The following is a 19,880-nucleotide window of genomic DNA, read 5'->3' as shown; positions in this document are numbered from 1 at the left end:
TTTGTTAACTTTATTTATATTGAGACAATGAACCTTATTTTATCTAAAGGAAACCCTCATTTCGTTTGCGATGCTCGGGTACTCGTTAAGCCTTACAAAGAGAAGGGATAAATTCCAGACAAGAAGTTGTTGATCGTGAAGAAGAATGGTATTCCTAAGTTAACTATGCTTAATCTTCCAGGGTTGTTGGAAAAGGTTACTACAAATGATGTTAATACAGGTCTTGGTTATGTTTGTGTAAGGCATCGAATCGGCGAGGAGTTTTATGAAGAGGCCCGAGAGCTGAAGTTTTGTTAATTTGAAGAGTATCTCGATGAGAACCGAATGCATTGCACTGCTCGGTTAGTCGATATGCTGAATTCATTTGCAAATGAGCTTTCAAACTATGATGAAAGTATTGCTAGAGGATCTGGTTGGCAGAAATTGGGAGCATATGTGAATCTTGGAGCATATTATGTTTGTGGAATGCCTATTACTGTTATGTTGGGTTTCAATTTTGAGTTGAGACGAAAAGGATTGTGGATTGTTATACTTGTTGGTGCCTTCTCTCAAGCACTTTTGCTCTTCCTTATAACAAGTGTCACACACTGGAAAAAACCGACAACTAGAGCAGAGGTTATGTTGCACCAAATTAAAGAGGAATACCAAAGAAAAAAATGTTCGTCTAGATCCTACAATTGAAAATGAAGCTTCTAGAGACTATCAAAATATTCTGTTTGGAAAAGGAAAACTTCCAATCAATCCATGTCGTCCGGGGGAGAAGACTGCAGTGGAAGCTTGCCAACATGCTGGTGTGAATGTCAAAATGATTACATGTGACAATATTTTCACTGCAAAAGCTACAGCATTTGAATGTGGTATTCTTAGAGCTAATAAAGACACAGATGAAATCGTGGTTGAAGGCGAACAATTTTGCAACTTCACGCTCGAAGAAAGGTTAGAGAAAGTTGAAAAAATCTGTGTGATGACAATGTCATACCCCAAATTTTGACCCGCATTTTATGTGTCAATTCCCATTTCATATGAAAAATCAAAAAAAATATAAGTATGCGTTCATTTTGCGCGCTTCATTAGAGTTTATGATTTAATAGCATTTCCATTGATTTTTTTAACACTTTTAGATTTATAATTTTAATTCCTAATTCATTTTAGATTTAATTTGAATTTTGAATTAAAATTAGTAAATCATTTTTTATCATATTATTTTTTGTTATTGGTTTGTATTTTTCTTTTTATTTTAATAGGTGCAATATTAAAAGGGAGGTGCAATCTAAATCAAGGCCCATGTGATTCAAGAGTGGTTCAAAGCCCATTATCAATTTCATGTTTGGTCCAAAGTTCGCATTTCTATGAAGCCACATGAGTCCAAGTAGTGAACCAAGTGAAACTTTTTGAGCCATTTAATCAAGCCAAGCCAAGAAAATTGTTTAGGGGCCCACTTTGCACTTTGATTCACGTTTTATCAGCAGAATAATTTCTTTTTTTAATTTCATCTACACGTGATATTACAATCAAAATTTCACTACAGACAAAAATAAACTTTTCCCATGAAGGAATTGAAAGAATTGCTCACGCGGTTTCCTCTTGCACAGCTCATCACCTTCACGTTTTTCCTCTCCACTGCTAACAAACTTTTGATCCCATTTCTCAGCAACCAAAAAAAGGGGAGAGAAAAATGTAGTGTTATGCTGCTAAATTCAATTTCAAATCTCTCCCAAATTCCTTTCAAACTTCTTGTATCTCTAATTCTCATGCTCACCGAAACTTATTCATCAATCGCACTTCAATCATCCTCACTGAAACTTATTCATCACCGATTCACAAAACCATACATCAATTCACCTTCAACTTACCGATCTGATTCAAACAACAAACTCATCCACAAAAACTCACCAACAATCCGCAACCATCCAACACCATATTCGACTCAGCCACCATATAACCTCATAACTTCAACACAAATTTCTCATTCACCTACCAATCACTCGGAATAAAACGACAACTCAACAAACCTGCAACAAACTTTCAGCAACAACGATGTCATCAACTTCTTACCGCGATTCAGAACCGAGTCATCACATCACCACTTCAAATCGAGCATCATCATCCTCGCCGCGCAACAGCTTCAACGGCAACCGAATCGCACAACGCAGCATCGCCGATTCCATTTCACACGACGCACATAACTTCTACTCGTTTTGCATCTCAAATTATTGATGATTGTGGCTGTTTTACTCTAGAAATTGGTTTAGGAACTATTGATATGTTTTGTTGTGTCTGGGTATTGCAGGTGCTTTGTTCTTGTTTGATAAAGAAGATGAGTGGAATTGGAATGAAGTTTGTTGCGTTTTTGAACAGAGAGAGAGGGGAAGAGAATGTTACGTTGAATAGAAGCAGAGAGAAAAGAGGAGCGTGAGAATGTGAAGAAAATGAGACAGAATTGAAAGAGGAAGGAGGCGGGTGAACATCGTTAGTGTTAGGGTTTTGTTTCTGTTTTATTGAGCTTTGGGCCAGGCAACAAAGCCCATCCGGATTACTAGTTACACCCGATGTGTACCGCCTTACCTCCCTTTCCCTTGGTCTTGCTGAATTCTTTTTGGGCCTGCGTATTTGAAGAAAGCCCAGCACCCTATTCTTCAAGTTTCACCCCTTTTCCTTTGATTTCAATAAATTTGTTTTCATTATTAGTGTTATTTTAATTGATATAAAATGTATATATATAATTTTCAAAAACTAAAAAAAAATATGTTAGTATTAGTTTTTATCATTATATATCAAATACCAAAAAAAAGTAGTTTTAAATTTCTTTTTGATTGAATACTCGATGATCCATTTGGTGAGAGCTTGTGATGTGTTTTTTTCAATATATATCTCTCTTCTCCTACTCCATTCTTATTTTTCTTTGAATCATAAATTAGAGAGCTAATTCCTCTTTAATATCAATGGACTTAGGGCGTCGATAGGATGAAAATCCGAATCCGCAATATTAAGTGATTGAGCTTAAAGATGGAAAGAGCTTTTGAATGTGGTTCCATCTTTCACTTCTCTTTATTTTGATCGATGAAAGTTTTCAATGTCTTGAGAATTCTTATGGATTCTTGACGAAAATGAGATCGCTACCTATTTTTCTTTTCGTGCGGTATTGCTTTTTGAGGACGATCTATATATCGCTTCTCTCGCATGCATTAGCACATAAATTGTTGACCGGCCTCGTTGTAGGGTGATTTCTACATAAATCACTTGGCGATCTGCTTAACATAGCGCAATACTTCGTGTCCCGAATCATAAAAAAGATCAAATATGGAAGAGAAGTGTATGCGGTTGATTTAAGACTTATGGAATTTTATTGTGTAGTCGCTATGATTTTATCAAGCTTCTGATAAAGTTCTATTGAATTTAAATCCGAGAACATCCTTCACTCACCATCGATCTTTATTACTAACTTTGATAACATACTTGACAAGTTTCCAGATGGTTATCTTTAACATCTAACAATTGACTTTAATTTCCGCACTTTATTATATTGTTCTTTATTATTTCTCGCTTTATGCTTTATTTTATTATTCATATGTTTATGTTTCCGCTATTTTCTATTTGTCCCTTTGGACGTATGTTTATGTTTCCGCTATTTTCTCCTTGTCCATTTGGACATTTATATTCCGCTATTTTCTCTTTGTCCATTTGGACGCTATGTTTATGTTTCCGCTATTTTCTTTTTGTCCACTTGGACCATACTCTACTTTTGTGCTAAAACAATAATAAACAACTTAAAATCTAAAAAACGTTTAAGGCTCTTTTTTGGACTATTGGTTACTATCCCGAGCATTTTGGAGATGTGGACTTATGGACTTAGTACCTCTGGACCCTGTTATGATATTGTTACTCTGTTGTTATTATGTCTGTCCGGCATTGGATTGTTGTCTATTTGTGTGTGCAGGTATTTCCTTGAAAGTCCTTGATGGTTAATTCCAAGGCATTGAGATAAGGATTTTACCCGAAAACAGCCGTTACTCTGCCCGATTTTCGTCAGAATTTTAATGTGCTTAATGCAAAGTGGTGCTAAGATAATAAGTTCATCTGCATCCCCAAGTGATAATGTTTTGGTTTGGTATCGATAATTCCAAAGGATGGGAAATCTACCTTGACTCATAATGTCAAGTTTTGGCTTCTTCTTCGGTTAGACCGTCTCTTTCCTTAGCTTTTATTTTACGCACTAGGATAGGCTCTTCATCTCCTCCCATTCTTAGATTTTCAAAATCTTCTCCCTTTTTCAAAAACCTTCTTATGTTTGCAACCTTTTTAAAACCTTTTCTTTAAAAATATCTTTTGGCCCCCTAGTGGCTTTTCTTCAAAAAGTTTAGACACGACTAATTGTTGAAACGAGTGGCGATACCCCACGATTTTGAAATTGATTGATATAATGAGATCTTTTCCGCGTGAGAGAGCTAGTGGCATACTCGTTGATTTCTATCCGAGTTGGAGCCCTTCTTTCATTTGCGATGCAAAGAACTCGTTTGTTCTCATGCTCAAGATCAATGGCTGAGTAGTTCTCTCCGACGACGATAAAGTGTTTATTCGTTTTAAACGTTATTCCCTTTAAGAGGAACTACATTGGCTCTGACTTCTCCATTGCACTGAGGAGGTATGTAGGCACAAGATATAATGTCTTGCCGAACTTATTTTAAAAATCAAACAAACTGTTTCTTTTGCACACGATATCTTTTACAAAACACAGATTTTCAAAAAGGTTCCTATGGAGTACCACAGATATGAAGGGTGCTTACAACCTTCCCCTCGTATAATCAACACCCGTACCTAAGATCTCTTTTTGTTTTAAAAACAAACTTTGGTTTTTCGTTCTTTTCCCATTTCCTTTGGAAACAATAAAGCGCGGTGGCGACTTTCACTGAAATATTGAGTCGAGTCAATTTATGGCTTAGATCTCAGATTTTTCCCGCTACAAAAAAATGGCGACTTCACTGGGGAACCAGTTTTAAGTGTGTTAAGCCTATTTTTGTTTATATGTGTGTTTTTATATGTATATATTATTGTGTGCTTTGTTTCTTTTTCTTTTTGGTGCTCGGTGGTTCCTCTGTGATGAGATAAAGTCCTAACCCGGACTTTTGTGAATTACTTGAGATAGGAGGTGGTATGACCAATAGTTGCATGTCAGGAGCGATCCTTAACATGAGCATCATATGGTGGAACCCCAGTCAGTGGAGGCCTCATGGAAAGTAGTAGATGTTGTTACGAGCTATCGTAAGAACGCTATTACTTTCAATAGTGAGTGTTCGTAGAAGCTGAATGGCCTAGAACCTTTTTAACCCGTCTTAGCCTTTTTAGGATGTAGCACAGAAACAAGGTCAAGTACCAATTTGAGCTTGTTGTCATGCGATGCTATGCTCAGACGAGGTCTTTTTAGGCATATTATTGGCGCCCATGAGCAATTATGCGTGCCGGTAGTATCCGATAGAAGATTGAAAACTCTGGGAACCTTTGTAGAACCTGTTCGGCAGGTACAAAATTCCTTAGATCATACCTTTTGGGATGGTTGGACCCATGGCTTCATACTCGTGACGTCGAACCTGTGAACTATGATCTTATGTGACCTTGCATGCTCTTGGTATTGGTGCATAAACCATGTATTCATGCATCCATGAAAACTCTTTTTCTTTTGGTTTTCAAGGAACTTAGAGGTCTTTCCTTGTAAACATCATAAGTTTCATCAAACTCAATGGATCTTGGGTGTTGATGGGGTGAAAACTCTAATCCACCAAAATGAATGATTGATTTTGATGATAACTTAATCGAAGCTTTAGTCCAATGTTTAAGTGTTTACAAGTTAATATCTTAAGTTCCTTGAAACTCAAAAATTAAAACAAATTATTTGCATTGCATGCATCATTCTGGATTTGGTCCTGCTTTCTAAAGAAGTTTGTCTAGAGCCTTATTACCTTTCTCTTGGTATCATCAGTACAACACTCGTGCTAAGAAGAAATGGAAAGCATTAAACAAGATATTTGTGAACTCCGCGAAGAGGTGATTACTCTGAAGACTGGTATGGAGCATCTGACTGCTCTGGGTGAGGCTCTAGTTGCTTCCCAAAGTCAATCCTCCTATAAAGGAATAAAGGATGGTAAAGGTCTTTCTTGAAACTCTGAACTCATCCTTTCCTAAGGGGATAATAGTCCGTACACCTACTGACTCCCATGGAAAGGTGGATATGAAAGCACTTCTAGAAAAAGATGTCCGAAAGGAATGTTTGCTTGAAGAAGGTAACTCAGCTGGTAGTGTGAAGAAGTTCGGTAATGACTTTTCAAAAAAGAGAATTAGGGGAGGAAACAATCATTATCAACATCAGCATGTTTCCTATGTCATTCCTGTATCCAATTCAGTTCATGCGATTCCAGATTATCAGCAGAGTACTCGTCAACGAGCTCCTCCATCGAACGAGCAAAATCATTCTCAAAAGGGGAATTTTGATCCCATCCCCATGACTTACACAGAATTGTACCCTGTTTTGATTCATAAGAATTTGGTTCAGACAAGGTCACCACCTCCAATTCCAGAGAAGATTCCATGGTGGTACAATGCTGATGTTACTTGCGCTTTTTATCAGGATGCTCCCGGACACAGTTTAGAAGATTGTTGGGCTTTAAAGGTTGAAGTTCAAAGATTGACTCATGCTGGTATTTTGTCTTTCTGAGACATTGGCCCTAATGTTCAAAACAATCCCTTGCCAAAGCATGAATAAATTATTATTGATGGTAGTCTTAAGTTCGAAAGATGTTTCGTTCAGCATATGTCTTGATGGAGAGAGTTTTCTCAGTTTTTAGAATTCTTAATGATTTTCATTTGTAATATTTCTTGTTTTTCAATGCACTGTTTGCATGAAGAAACTTGTTTGTGTTTGAATGCTAATACTAATGCAATGATAATGTTTGTCTTGAAGTAATCCATTCGTTTCACTCATGTTTATTTGTTTTTATGCATTATGATACCAATTGCTTTTGCCAAACTCTCGCTTAGGCGGAGATTGGAGGGAGGATGATGATCTGAAAACGCAAAATTTCTGGTTGCATGCTTTTGAATAAGACCCTTTTGATGATGTACAGGCATTGTTTCAAATTCCCAAACACCGGAGATATAAGGAAAATAATCCCTTGTTAACCCCTTTGAGCCTTGAAGTAGGAGTTTCTTTTCTAAACAAAAAAACCCTAATTTTAAACCTGGGGCAGGGTAGTCTTCAGTTAATTTGACCGAGTGTTCATATTTAAAAAAGGATTGTGCATCTAAGTGTCAATCATATCCACATCAAAGGTTGGATCATGGGAAACCACAATGGTTATCCATCGCGCGTCAAAAGGCTGGAAAATGTGAAACCACAATGGTTATCCTCCATCCTCCAAGGAATGAGGCAGTCACAACCCTCTCAAGAAGTCAAGACAGAGTCAATGTCATACGATTTGTTCAAATCAAAATAATAAAGAATAATGAAAAAGAAAAAAGAAAAAGCTCGCTAAGTCAGAAACTTGAAAATAAATGACTTAGGCAAAAGTTAGAGCATCCCGCTGGACGACCAATTCAAAAGACAAGGAAATAGCAAAAAAAAAGAGCGAAAAGTGAAAGGAAAGGACTACAAAACAAAAGTCCTCATCAATGAACAAATCTGTGTGAATACAAAAACGAAGACAAAAAGGGTGACTTCTACTCCAAGAAAGCTTCATTAGGTCCTTAATGGCACAAAATCCTTTTGAGAGATGAATACTCATGTTGAATTAACTGAACATAGGACTGGAGAACATCACGAAGAATGGGGTGGGCTAAATAAACTTTGAGCCTAAAAATCTTTCTTTTCTTCTTTTTTTTCTTCTGAAAACCGTGAACCTGACCACGTTACAACCCTCAAAAGTCCTAATTGAAGCAGAGTTTATTTCGAAAGCATAGTTAAACAAGAAAGCGTTCCTGACTCCTATCGGTTATGCTGAAAACTTGTGTTGGTATCATATGCATACAAAAATCAATGTATTTCCTTAACCAGTGATTCATTCACAAAGTTTTGAGACATCTTTTTAATAAAACTTCAAGACTTACATAATTGTTGCATTTTAATTATCATTCTCAGAATAAACATTTTTCTTCTTGTAAACATTTCCTTGACATCCAGGAAGTTTACATCTGATCATCAGTAGAAAAATAAAACATTGCTAGGGGCATGTTATTTTCCCAGTATAATGCTTTTGCAAGTTTGATTACCATCAAGGGGCAAAGCTCAAAGAATCTGTCGAGATTCGACAAATCTCTCCAAGAATCTGTTAATCTGGGGCAAATCATTCCTTATTTTGCCAAGGATTCCTATGAATCCTCTTGAAGAAATTTCTCTCATGGACCATGTTGTTTGGGACAAGTTGTGAACCAAAAGTTACCTTAATCAGCTGCATAGCTTGAAGTACAAAGGTTGTTGCCATGACCAATCCAGATTTGTCAAGATATTCATTTCCTAAGAAGTTTTGAGATAGTAGTTGACTGTTGGGTTTTCTTTCTCACCTTGTGTTGAGTTTTGGACTAAAATCCCCCGCATGTTAACTCTTTTGCTATGGTGATAACTTCTTATTTCCCCTGCAAGTTCAGAATGGTGATTTTATCCAAGGAAATTTTCTCTGATCCTCCATAACAGAATTTGCAAGAATATGTTCTTCCATCCCTTTTGTTAGAAGTTGACGAACTGTAATCCCTCTTAGAGGTTGATAGTTCCCAAAGAGTTTGCTTGGTGTCTATCTCCAATAATTTTTTCATCTTCCGTCAGAGTGGAGTTCTTGTTGTTATCCCTTTAGTGGGTTTAAAGATGTTTGAAGTTTGACTCTAGGTTTTCTCCTCAGTCAGTATCTTTATTTTGAGCCTGGTAGCATGACTCTATTCCTCAAGTGGCCTCTGTTTATCTCCAATTGAATCCTCAGCAGGGTTCCTAGCATCGAGTGTCTATTGTACTGTGATGTCTTATCATCTCCTAGTATCTTTGTGTTTGTTTTATCAGCATATACATAACATTCATTCATTCATTCATACATATAACATGCATAACTGAATGAAAATTCATATTCATCTTGCATTTCTTAATGTTCTGATCCACTCTCTTTGATGTTGTTACCCCAAAGTGTATGATTTCTTTCCATTAGAGTGTCTACCTTAAGCAGAAAGTGTTTATCCTTTCTAATTCCCCACAGAGTTTGTTCGTCGTGGAAGAATTTTGCTTCAGTGTTCCTCCTCAGCTCATTTGTCAGGATGAAGCTAATCCCCATTTAAGTTCATTCCTCATTTGGTAGATTCTTATTTGACTGTTTCTATCTAGTTTATTCGTGGAGTTGAACTTTGGTCTTTTGCAATACTATTTTTGAACCTCTCTAGGCTGAGAAACCTAGATTGAGAAGGCATTTATTTTGCACCTCTTGAGGATTATTTTTTCCTCGGTAGAGAATCTGTTCATGATTGATGTTCCTATCAGATATTGAAACACTCCCTTGAAACTTTTGCTTGAAAACAAGGGGCAAGTTCTGAATTTGAGCAGCTTGTATTGACCTCAGCATGTTTTGTTTAACAACAAATGGAAGCCTCTTTATTTGAGAAAGTTTGTATGTCTCTACATATCAATCTTATCTTCACAACAAGTGATAATATCTCAGGCTTTATGAACTTCTTGATTCCAAATGGAAGAAGCTCAGCAAATGGTAAGTCTCCTCAGTGTAAGTGACAGTTTGCATCTAAGTGGAAGAAGCTCAGCAAATGGTAAGTCTCTTCAGTGTAAGTGACAGTTTGCAGGCAATTCATACCTTCAGTGGAACGTTGGTATATTTCATCGTCAATAGTACGACGATACATTTTCATCTACCTTCAACTATTGAGTTGGTAGCTTATCGTCAACTATTGAGGCGGTAATTCAATTTTCCTCTACCTTCAACTATTGAGTTGGTAGCCTATCGTCAACTATTGAGGCGGTAATTCAATTTTTTTCTACCTTAGACTATTGAATTGGTAGCATATCGTCAACTATTGAGGCGGTAATTCAATCTTCTTCTACCTTCAACCATTGAGTTGGTAGCATATCGTCAACTATTGAGGCGGTAATTCAATTTTCTTCTACCTTCAACCATTAAGTTGGTAGCTATTCGTCAACTATTGAGGCGGTAATTCCTGCATCTTCAAGTAAAAAGTCGATGTTCAGACGATTGTTTTTCTACTTTCAGTAAAAGTCCGTAGCTCACCTTCAGTAAAAGTTGGTGTCCCTTTTTCCTGCATCTTCAAGTAAAAAGTCGATGTTCAGACGATTGTTTTTCTACCTTCAGTAAAAGTCGGTAGCTCACCTTCAGTAAAAGTTGGTGTCTTTTTTCCTGCATCTTCCAGTAAAAAGTCGATGTTCAGATGATTGTTTTCCTACCTTCAGTAAAAGTCGGTAGCTCACCTTCAGTAAAAGTTGGTGTCTTTTGTTCCTGCATCTTCCAGTAAAAAGTTGATGTTCAGATGAAAATTCCTGTACCTTCAGTAAAAGTCGGTATTCAGGTGATGCTATTCATACACCTTCAGTAAAAGCTGGTGTTTAGAGAAGCCTTTGATCTAACATCTTCCAGTAAAAAGTCGATGTTTAGATCATTTTCTACCTTCAGTAAAAGCTGGTAGTCCACCTTCAGTAAAAGTTGGTGTCTTCTTTCCCTACCTTCAGTAAAAGTTGGTAGTCCACCTTCAGTAAAAGTCAGTGTCTTCTCTTTCTACCTTCAGTAAAACCTAGTAGTCCACCTTCAGTAAAAGTTGGTGTCTTCTTTCCCTACCTTCAGTAAAAGTTGGTAGTCCACCTTCAGTAAAAGTCGGTGTCTTCTCTTCCTACCTTCAATAAAAGCTGGTAGTCCACCTTCAGTAAAAGTTGGTGTCTTCTCTTCCTACCTTCAGTAAAAGTTGGTAGTCCACCTTTAGTGGTGTCTTCTCTTCCTACCTTTAGTAAAAGCTGGTAGTCCACCTTCAGTAAAAGTCAGTGTTTTCTTTTTCTACCTTCAGTAAAAGTTGGTAATTCACCTTCAGTAAAAGTCGGTGTTTTCTTTTGTATCCACATCTTCCATTAAAAATTTGATGTTTAGATCATTTTCTACCTTCAGTAAAAGCTGGTAGTCCACCTTCAGTAAAAGTTGGTGTATTCTTTCATCTCCAGTGAAAAGATAATGCTTTAATCTTTCTGGTGCGAAATATTTTCCCCACTGAAGTTTCTTTTCCCAGCAAAGTCTTGTTTCCCCAGTGGTGTCCCGTTTCCCTCTCGTGGAAATCATATGCATTCATAATCATAAACATTGCATGACATCTCAGGGCCAAAAATTGCGTATTCTGTATTTAAGTCTCTTCAATCACGTCGAGACGAAGATTTCAATCTTCATATCTCCGGATAGAAGAAACTTAAATAGGGGCATTTGTCATACCCCAAATTTTGACCCGCATTTTATGTGTCAATTCCCATTTCATATGAAAAATCAAAAAAAATATATGTATGCGTTCATTTTGCACGCTTCATTAGAGTTTATGATTTAAGAGCATTTCCATTGATTTTTTTTAACACTTTTAGATTTATAATTTTAATTCCTAATTCATTTTAGATTTAATTTGAATTTTGAATTAAAATTAGCAAATCATTTTTTATAATATTATTTTTTGTTATTGGTTTGTATTTTTCTTTTTGTTTTAATAGGTGCAATATTAAAAGGGAGGTGCAATCCAAATCAAGGCCCATGTGATTCAAGAGTGGTTCAAAGCCCATTATCAATTTCATGTTTGGTCCAAAGTTTGTTGCGTTTTTGAACAGAGAGATAGGGGAAGAGAATGTTACGTTGAATAGAAGCAGAGAGAAAAGAGGAGCGTGAGAATGTGAAGAAAATGAGACAGAATTGAAAGAGGAAGGAGGCGGGTGAACATAGTTAGTGTTAGGGTTTTGTTTCTGTTTTATTGAGCTTTGGGCCAGGCAACAAAGCCCATCCGGATTGCTAGTTACACCCAATCTGCACCGCCTTACCTCCCTTTCCCTTGGTCTTGCTGAATTCTTTTTGGGCCTGCGTATTTGAACAAAGCCCAGCACCCTATTCTTCAAGTTTCACCGCTTTTCCTTTGATTTCAATAATTTTGTTTTCATTATTAGTGTTATTTTAATTGATATAAAATGTATATATATAATTTTCAAAAACTAAAAAAAAAATATGTTAGTATTAGTTTTTATCATTATATATCAAATACCAAAAAAAAGTAGTTTTAAATTTCTTTTTGATTTAATACTCGATGATCCATTTGGTGAGAGCTTGTGATGTGTTTTTTTCAATATATATCTCTCTTCTCCTACTCCATTCTTATTTTTCTTTGAATCATAAATTAGAGACCTAATTCCTCTTTAATATCAATGGACTTAGGGCGTCGATAGGATGAAAATCCGAATCCGCAATATTAAGTGATTGAGCTTAAAGATGGAAGGAGCTTTTGAATGTGGTTCCATCTTTCACTTCTCTTTATTTTGATCGATGAAAGTTTTCAATGTCTTGAGAATTCTTATGGATTCTTGACGAAAACGAGATCGCAACCTATTTTTCTTTTCGTGCGGTATTGCTTTTGGAATTTTATCGTGTAGTCGCTATGATTTTATCAAGCTTCTGATAAAGTTCTATTGAATTTAAATCCGAGAACATCCTTCACTCACCATCGATCTTTATTACTAACTTTGATAACATACTAGACAAGTTTCAAGATGGTTATCTTTAATATCTAACAATTGACTTTAATTTCCGCACTTTATTATATTGTTCTTTATTATTTCTCGCTTTATGCTTTATTTTATTATTCATATGTTTATGTTTCCGCTATTTTCTATTTGTCCCTTTGGACGTATGTTTATGTTTCCGTTATTTTCTCCTTGTCCATTTGGACGCTTATATTCCGCTATTTTCTCTTTGTCCATTTGGGTGCTATGTTTATGTTTCCGCTATTTTCTTTTTGTCCACTTGGACCATACTCTACTTTTGTGCTAAAACAATAATAAACAACTTAAAATCTAAAAAACGTTTAAGGCTCTTTTTCGGACTATTGGTTACTATCCCGAGCATTTTGGAGATGTGGACTTATGGACTTAGTACCTCTGGACCCTGTTATGATATTGTTACTCTGTTGTTATTCTGTCTGTCTGGCATTGGATTGTTGTCTATTTGTGTGTGCAGGTATTTCCTTGAAAGTACTTGATGGTTAATTCCAAGGCATTGAGATAAGGATTTTACCCGAAAACAGCCGTTACTCTACCCGATTTTCGTCAGAATTTTAATGTGCTTAATGCAAAGTGGTGCTAAGATAATAAGTTCATCTGCATCCCCAAGTGATAATGTTTTGGTTTGGTATCGATAATTCCAAAGGATGGGAAATCTACCTTGACTCATAATGTCAAGTGTTGGCTTCTTCTTCGGTTAGACCGTTTCTTTCCTTAGCTTTTATTTTATGCACTAGGATAGCCTCTTCGTCTCCTCCCATTCTTAGATTTTCAAAATATTCTCCCTTTTTCAAAAACCTTCTTATGTTTGCAACCTTTTTAAAACCTTTTCTTTAAAAATATCTTTTGGCCCCCTAGTGGCTTTTCTTCAAAAAGTTTAGACACGATTTTGAAATTGATTGATATAATGAGATCTTTTCCGCGTGAGAGAGCTAGTGGCATACTCGTTGATTTCTATCTGAGTTGGAGCCCTTCTTTCATTTGCGATGCAAAGAACTCGTTTGTTCTCATGCTCAAGATCAATGGCTGAGTAGTTCTCTCCGACGACGATAAAGTGTTTATTCGTTTTAAACGTTATTCCCTTTAAGAGGAACTACACTAGCTCTGACTTCTCCATTGCACTGAGGAGGTATGTAGGCACAAGATATAATGTCTTGCCGAGCTTATTTTAAAAATCAAAGAAACTCTTTCTTTTGCACACGATATCTTTTACAAAACACAGATTTTCAAAAAGGTTCCTGTGGAGTACCACAGATATGAAGGGTTCTTAAAATCTTCCCCTCGTATAATCAACACCCGTACCTAAGATCTCTTTTTGTTTTAAAAACAAACTTTGGTTTTTCGTTCTTTTCCCATTTCCTTTGGAAACAGTAAAGCGCGGTGGCGACTTTCACTAAAATATTGAGTCGAGTCAATTTATGGCTTAGATCTCAGATTTTCCCCGCTACAGACAAGATCATCTCCATTTGACAAACTTCTAATGGTTCAATGCTTAAAACAAAAAGGACATGTAGTTGTTGTAACAGGAGATGGTACAAATGATGTACCGACATTGAAAGAAGCTGATATTGGACTTTCAATGGGAATTCAAGGTACATAAGTTTCAAAAGAGAGTTCATATACTGTTATATTAGATGACAATGTTGCATCTATAGTAACCGTTTCGAATTGGGGTAGATGTGTTTACAACAACATTCAAAACTTCATTCAATATCAATTAACAATGAATGTGGCTGCACTTGTTATCAATTTTGTAGCAGCAATTTTAGCAGGTGAAGTTCCATTAACAGCTGTTCAATTATTATGGGTCAATTTGATTATGGATGCATTAGGTGCTTTGGCTCTTGCAACTAAAAAACCTACTAAGGAATTAATGGATCAAAAACCTGTTGGTAGAACAAAACCTCTTATTACCAACATTATGTGGAGGAATCTTCTGTCACAAGCTTTCTACCAAATAGTAATTTTGCTAACTCTTCAGTTCAAGGGGGGCTATTTTTGGTGTGACATCAAGTGGGACACCACTTTTATGACTGAACCTTGAGGACAATGTTCAATGTGAACCGGACGGTAATGATAGAGTAAGAATTATGATTAATTAGAAGTAGAATTTATATTATTGTTAGTTAATTTGTAATGCTTTTTAGAATGTCCTTAGGACCTTAAAATATTATTGAGCTGGACTTTAGGTAGTTATTGGGCCTTTAGTTATCATTCTCTACTACTATATATGTACTCATTGAGAGATGACAAAATTATCAATGAAATCAAAGTTCATTTTTATCCCTTTTATTTTACTTTAGTATTATTTCATTTTTCTAGTAGAAATCATAATTTATAATTTTGGTAGGAATTGCATCTATCATTTTTCAGATTGTTTATACTATTATTTAATGACATTGAATTCAATCCTTCCAGCTTGTTAAATTTGTCATGGCACTAAAACTTATAAACATTTTATAAGTATAGTGGATTTAGAAATAATTACTTAATAAATATTATGATGTGTGTTGATGGGTGATGGATTATTTACGTCATGAAATATATGGATTTTTCTTCTTGTTGATAAAACTAAAGTAATCTGATAGAGAGTGAATTATGAGTTAAATTAAGTTAGAATAATAATTTAGTAAGTTATTCATATTATTAGTTATTTTGTATTGTTATGGGCTCTTAGTAGTATATGGGCTTTTACATTTAGGGTCTATTATTAGTGTTATATAATGTAGTCTCTATGACACATGGAGGATCAATCAAATGAATGAAAATGTTATTTTAATTTCTCTTAGCTTTTTATTATTGTTCTTCCCCTTTCTTTTACAAACCCTAGTTATAGATTTTGGTAGGATAACTTCCTATCAATTGGTGCTTTCATCATGAACTCAAATTCTCCTATGGATTATTCTTCTCATACACCTTCATATTATCCATGTAGCATTCCTCCTACCTATCCCTCAGCCACACCACCACCTTCATTTCCATCATTCCCATGGGAACTCTTTACACCTTACTACACTCATGGATCTTCATCACCAAAATTTTATCTAAATCATGGATATTCACCTCATACACCTACCTCATATCCACCACCACCTAACTCATATTCATCCTATTCATCTTCTCATGATTCATACTACTACCCTAATTATTATCATCAACTCCAACCACTAAACACCTTTTCCACAATGGATCGTCAATATTCAACCCACTCTAAAAATAGAAGAGATTTTGAGCAACATTTACATATGTCTCATTCATGTTTCAAGAAATCATCGAAAACACTCCTAACAAAAAAAACCCCAAATCTCTTCATTCTATCAACAATGTGCACACCAGCTTACACCTTCACCACCCCTTCTGTTTCCTCCTGCCTTTCCAAGCCGCGATTCCTTAAAATCCGCAAACACAAAAATTCCTCCGCCTTCAATAGCGACGTTTCTGTAGCCAATACCGTCGTAACCATCGCTGGATACGATACGCTTGATTCCATTGTGAATTTCCACATCAATAGGTTTTCAGAGCAGAACAAACCAAATCCAATTGCCCTTTCCCCTCAAGGAAGTCTAGGTGAAGAACTCAACGACACGGAGAACTTATCTTTCCCCTTTGCGAGTTCTCGAGCATCTCAAAATACTGTCAGTTCAGGATGGAAGATGGTGATGCATGAAGAAAGCGAACTTTATTACTATTGGAATGTTGAAACCGGGGAGACTTCATGGGAAATGCCTCAGGTTTTGGTTCAAGCTGATCATTTGACTTATGATCCCTTACCATATGCTTCTGTCAACAACAAAACAAACAGTGCCACAGTTGGTATGGATAATTTCAACATGCTTTCAGCTCTGACTAATGTTGAGGAATCAGATTCTGAGTTGCAGTCTTTCTCTACTTCCCTATCACCCTCAACGACATCCTTTTTCAACTCGTATGAGACCGACACAAAGGTATTGTTGTCTTATGCTGTTTACGAAAATAATGCATATAAGGTGTTCGATAAAAGACCTCTGTGTGTTTCCGAGCTGAAATCTGTTGGCAGAAATTTCGCAATGGGAAAACTTGTTACACTCAGAGAGACACGACGTTTATGTCGTATTTCCGATGAGCTTGCAGTGAATCCTGTTTGTTCTATTTCAGAAGATACGTGTTCCGTTGTTTCTATTGAAGCCAAGAAGGACGAGGAAAGGATTGTGGAGGAACAAGGTCTTCGAATCACATTAGATTGTGATGGATACTATCCTGCTAGTTCAATTGATTCTGATGCCTTAAATACATTTCATGATGAATCCAATCCTCTAGAAGCTAGGGGCTTGTCAGCTGAATTAAATGAAGCGAGAGAAATGATTAGGACGGAAGTACATCTTGAAAATGTAGATATGGTTTCTGATTTTTGTGCAATTCAGTTTAAATTTAACACGGGTTCTGATGATAGCGGAGTTGGTTTCGGCATAATCGACAAGTCTTGTTCAGTCAATGACCATCCAGCAAACCTCACTCCAGAGCATGAATTGTCCAGACGTGAGAATGAAAGATTTGAGAATCAAACAAAGAAGGAATTTGCTTCTGCAAGAAAAAGATCAAGACGTGCTCAAAATAAGAAAGTTGGTGATGCTATTGTCATGGATGTTGATGCTACATCCGTGTTGTACAAGAAAAAATTTGCTTCGACATACGACAGTTTTAAATTTGTTTGGTTCAAGGAAGATGAAAATGTGGTAAAAGTAATATATACCAGTTTGGAGTTTGTTAATTCTGATGGTGATGTTGGTGTGATTCAGGAATCTACAAGCTTTTATGTTGAGCAAGGTGGTCATATTTTCTATACTGTGTCCCTTGCTTTTCAATATGCTTCATATCAAGTTCATAATGTTCATGATTACGGAGGTTACGTGCTTCACATCGATAACGGAACTGGTATCTTTGTTGGAGATGTTTGTTATGAAGAGACCCCCCCAATGTTATGGATACCTTAAGAAGACTTAGCCATGATACTGATTCAGAAGTAGCAATGGCAGCTGTTATCTCCTTGAGTATAATAGGCGCGAGAACAAACAATGCTCGAATTTCGGGCATGCTACGTAATCTTTCAAGCTATTACTACAAGGATACCAGCTTTCTATTTTGTGTGCGCATTGCCCAAGGTCTTGTACATGTGAGAAAGAAACTTCTTACACTTAATCCTTATCATTTTGATTGGGACTTCGTGTCACTGACAGCGCTTGCCAGACTAACTATGTTGAATGTTTGCCTTGATATGAAAGCTATTGTGTTGAGAAACTATCACTATGTTCTCTACTTCTTTGTTTTGGCAATGCAGCCGAGGATGTTTTTGACCGGGGAAGAGAACTTAAAGTCTCTATCAGTGCATGTTCGGATTGGTAAAACAGTTGATGATAAGAGCTTTGATACTGTGATTGGAATTTCTATTGGCTTTAGTTATGTCTATGGGAACAAATGCACTATGGAGTTAATTTTTGAAGAGTTAAAGTTGTTAGTCTTTAATGATGATATACTTACTACAGACAATAGATGGAATTGGAAAAGGAATGTTGTTGTAAGCGTTTCTATTGCTGTGCTCACTGCAGTTTCTGTAGGAATTGCTTTCTACATATACTATTATTGCAGAAAGAAGAAAAATAATGTTCATGCAATATTATTTACTAAACTATATCAATGTGCTTCTGGTTCTGGTTCAAAAATCATTGAAAAGGGAGGTAGATACTGTGGAGTCCATTTCTTCACCTACAATGAACTTGCAAAGGCCACAAACAACTTTGATTCTACAGAAAGCAAATATGAATATTTCCCTTCATCTTTACCTTGCTATAGTTGATGAGCTTGGCTATTTCATTGAGCTTGACCATCTCCTCTCAATTCAAACAATGGAATCCGATAATTTTAGAACCTTGAGGACAAGGTTCAAGTGGACCCGGCGGCAATGATAGAGAGTGAATTATGAGTTAAATTAAGTTAGAATAATAATTTAGTAAGTTATTCATATTATTAGTTATTTTGTATTGTTATGGGCTCTTAGTAGTATATGGGCTTTTACATTTAGGGTCTATTATTAGTGTTATATAATGTAGTCTCTATGACACATGGAGGATCAATCAAATGAATGAAAATGTTATTTTAATTTCTCTTAGCTTTTTATTATTGTTCTTCCCCTTTCTTTTACAAACCCTAGTTATAGATTTTGGTAGGATAACTTCCTATCATAATCATTATTTTATTTTTTCAATTTAACTTCGTAAATTTTAATATAAAACAAAATTTTATTTTGACGTCCAATTAAGTAAAATTATATGCAATATCCCGACCTACACTAATGGTTAAGAATACATTCATTCTTAAATTTACGAAATCTAAAGATAAAGATTAAAATAGTCATTTTACGAAGACATGGTATTTTAGTCAATTTACATTAACTATGTGACATTTCAAATAGGATTGAAGATTATTGTGATTTAAGGAAATGATTTAGACTTTAGCCAAAGTTTTACGGGAAAATGATCAATTGTTAAGTTGGTTTTGGTGAAGGGAAATTGTGGAAATATCATAAACCAAGTCAAGAGCAAAATGGTCTTTTGGCCTTGGCTATATATGTGTATAGGTAGGGATATTACACTATAACCACTTATTAACAATTTAAAGTAAACGATAAATTTATATAACTTTTTTGGGTAAAAAAAGTTAAATATTATGTTAAACTTTTATAGTGTAAAATTAATTAGCACGTTATATTCATTCTAAAGTAAAACTAAATATAAATGCTCAATTTTATATAATAATCAATGTAGTTGAATTCTAATGGGACGTCACTTTCAACTGTCATAAAACTATGTCATTATTTTAGGTTTTTTTTACCCACTTCTCTACGGGGTCACTCTCAGCGAAATCCCCCATTTGCCCCTGCTTCAGATATGCATTTTCGAAGTAATTTTTTTAAAGATTTTTTTAGACTTCGGAAATGCATCTCCGAAAACACACATTTTTTAGTGTTTTCGGAGATGCATTTTCGAAATGCATGAAAATTTAAAAAATACGTTGTTTTTTACAGTCAGGTAATATTTCGGAAGTTCATTTTCGAAAATAAATCTGCATATACAAT

The 19,880-nt window shown here is 35.7% G+C and overlaps 1 pseudogene; it reads left to right on the top strand.

Moving 5' to 3' along the window:
- The first annotated feature begins 324 nt into the window (after nt 1-324).
- On the top strand, nt 325-14,816 carry LOC131658837 (putative calcium-transporting ATPase 13, plasma membrane-type; annotated as a pseudogene).
- The last annotated feature ends 5,064 nt before the right edge of the window (nt 14,817-19,880 follow it).

The sequence above is a fragment of the Vicia villosa genome, linkage group LG3 (assembly GCF_029867415.1).
Source record: "Vicia villosa cultivar HV-30 ecotype Madison, WI linkage group LG3, Vvil1.0, whole genome shotgun sequence".
NCBI lineage: Eukaryota > Viridiplantae > Streptophyta > Magnoliopsida > Fabales > Fabaceae > Vicia > Vicia villosa.
This window is presented reverse-complemented; position numbering and strand designations above follow the sequence as displayed.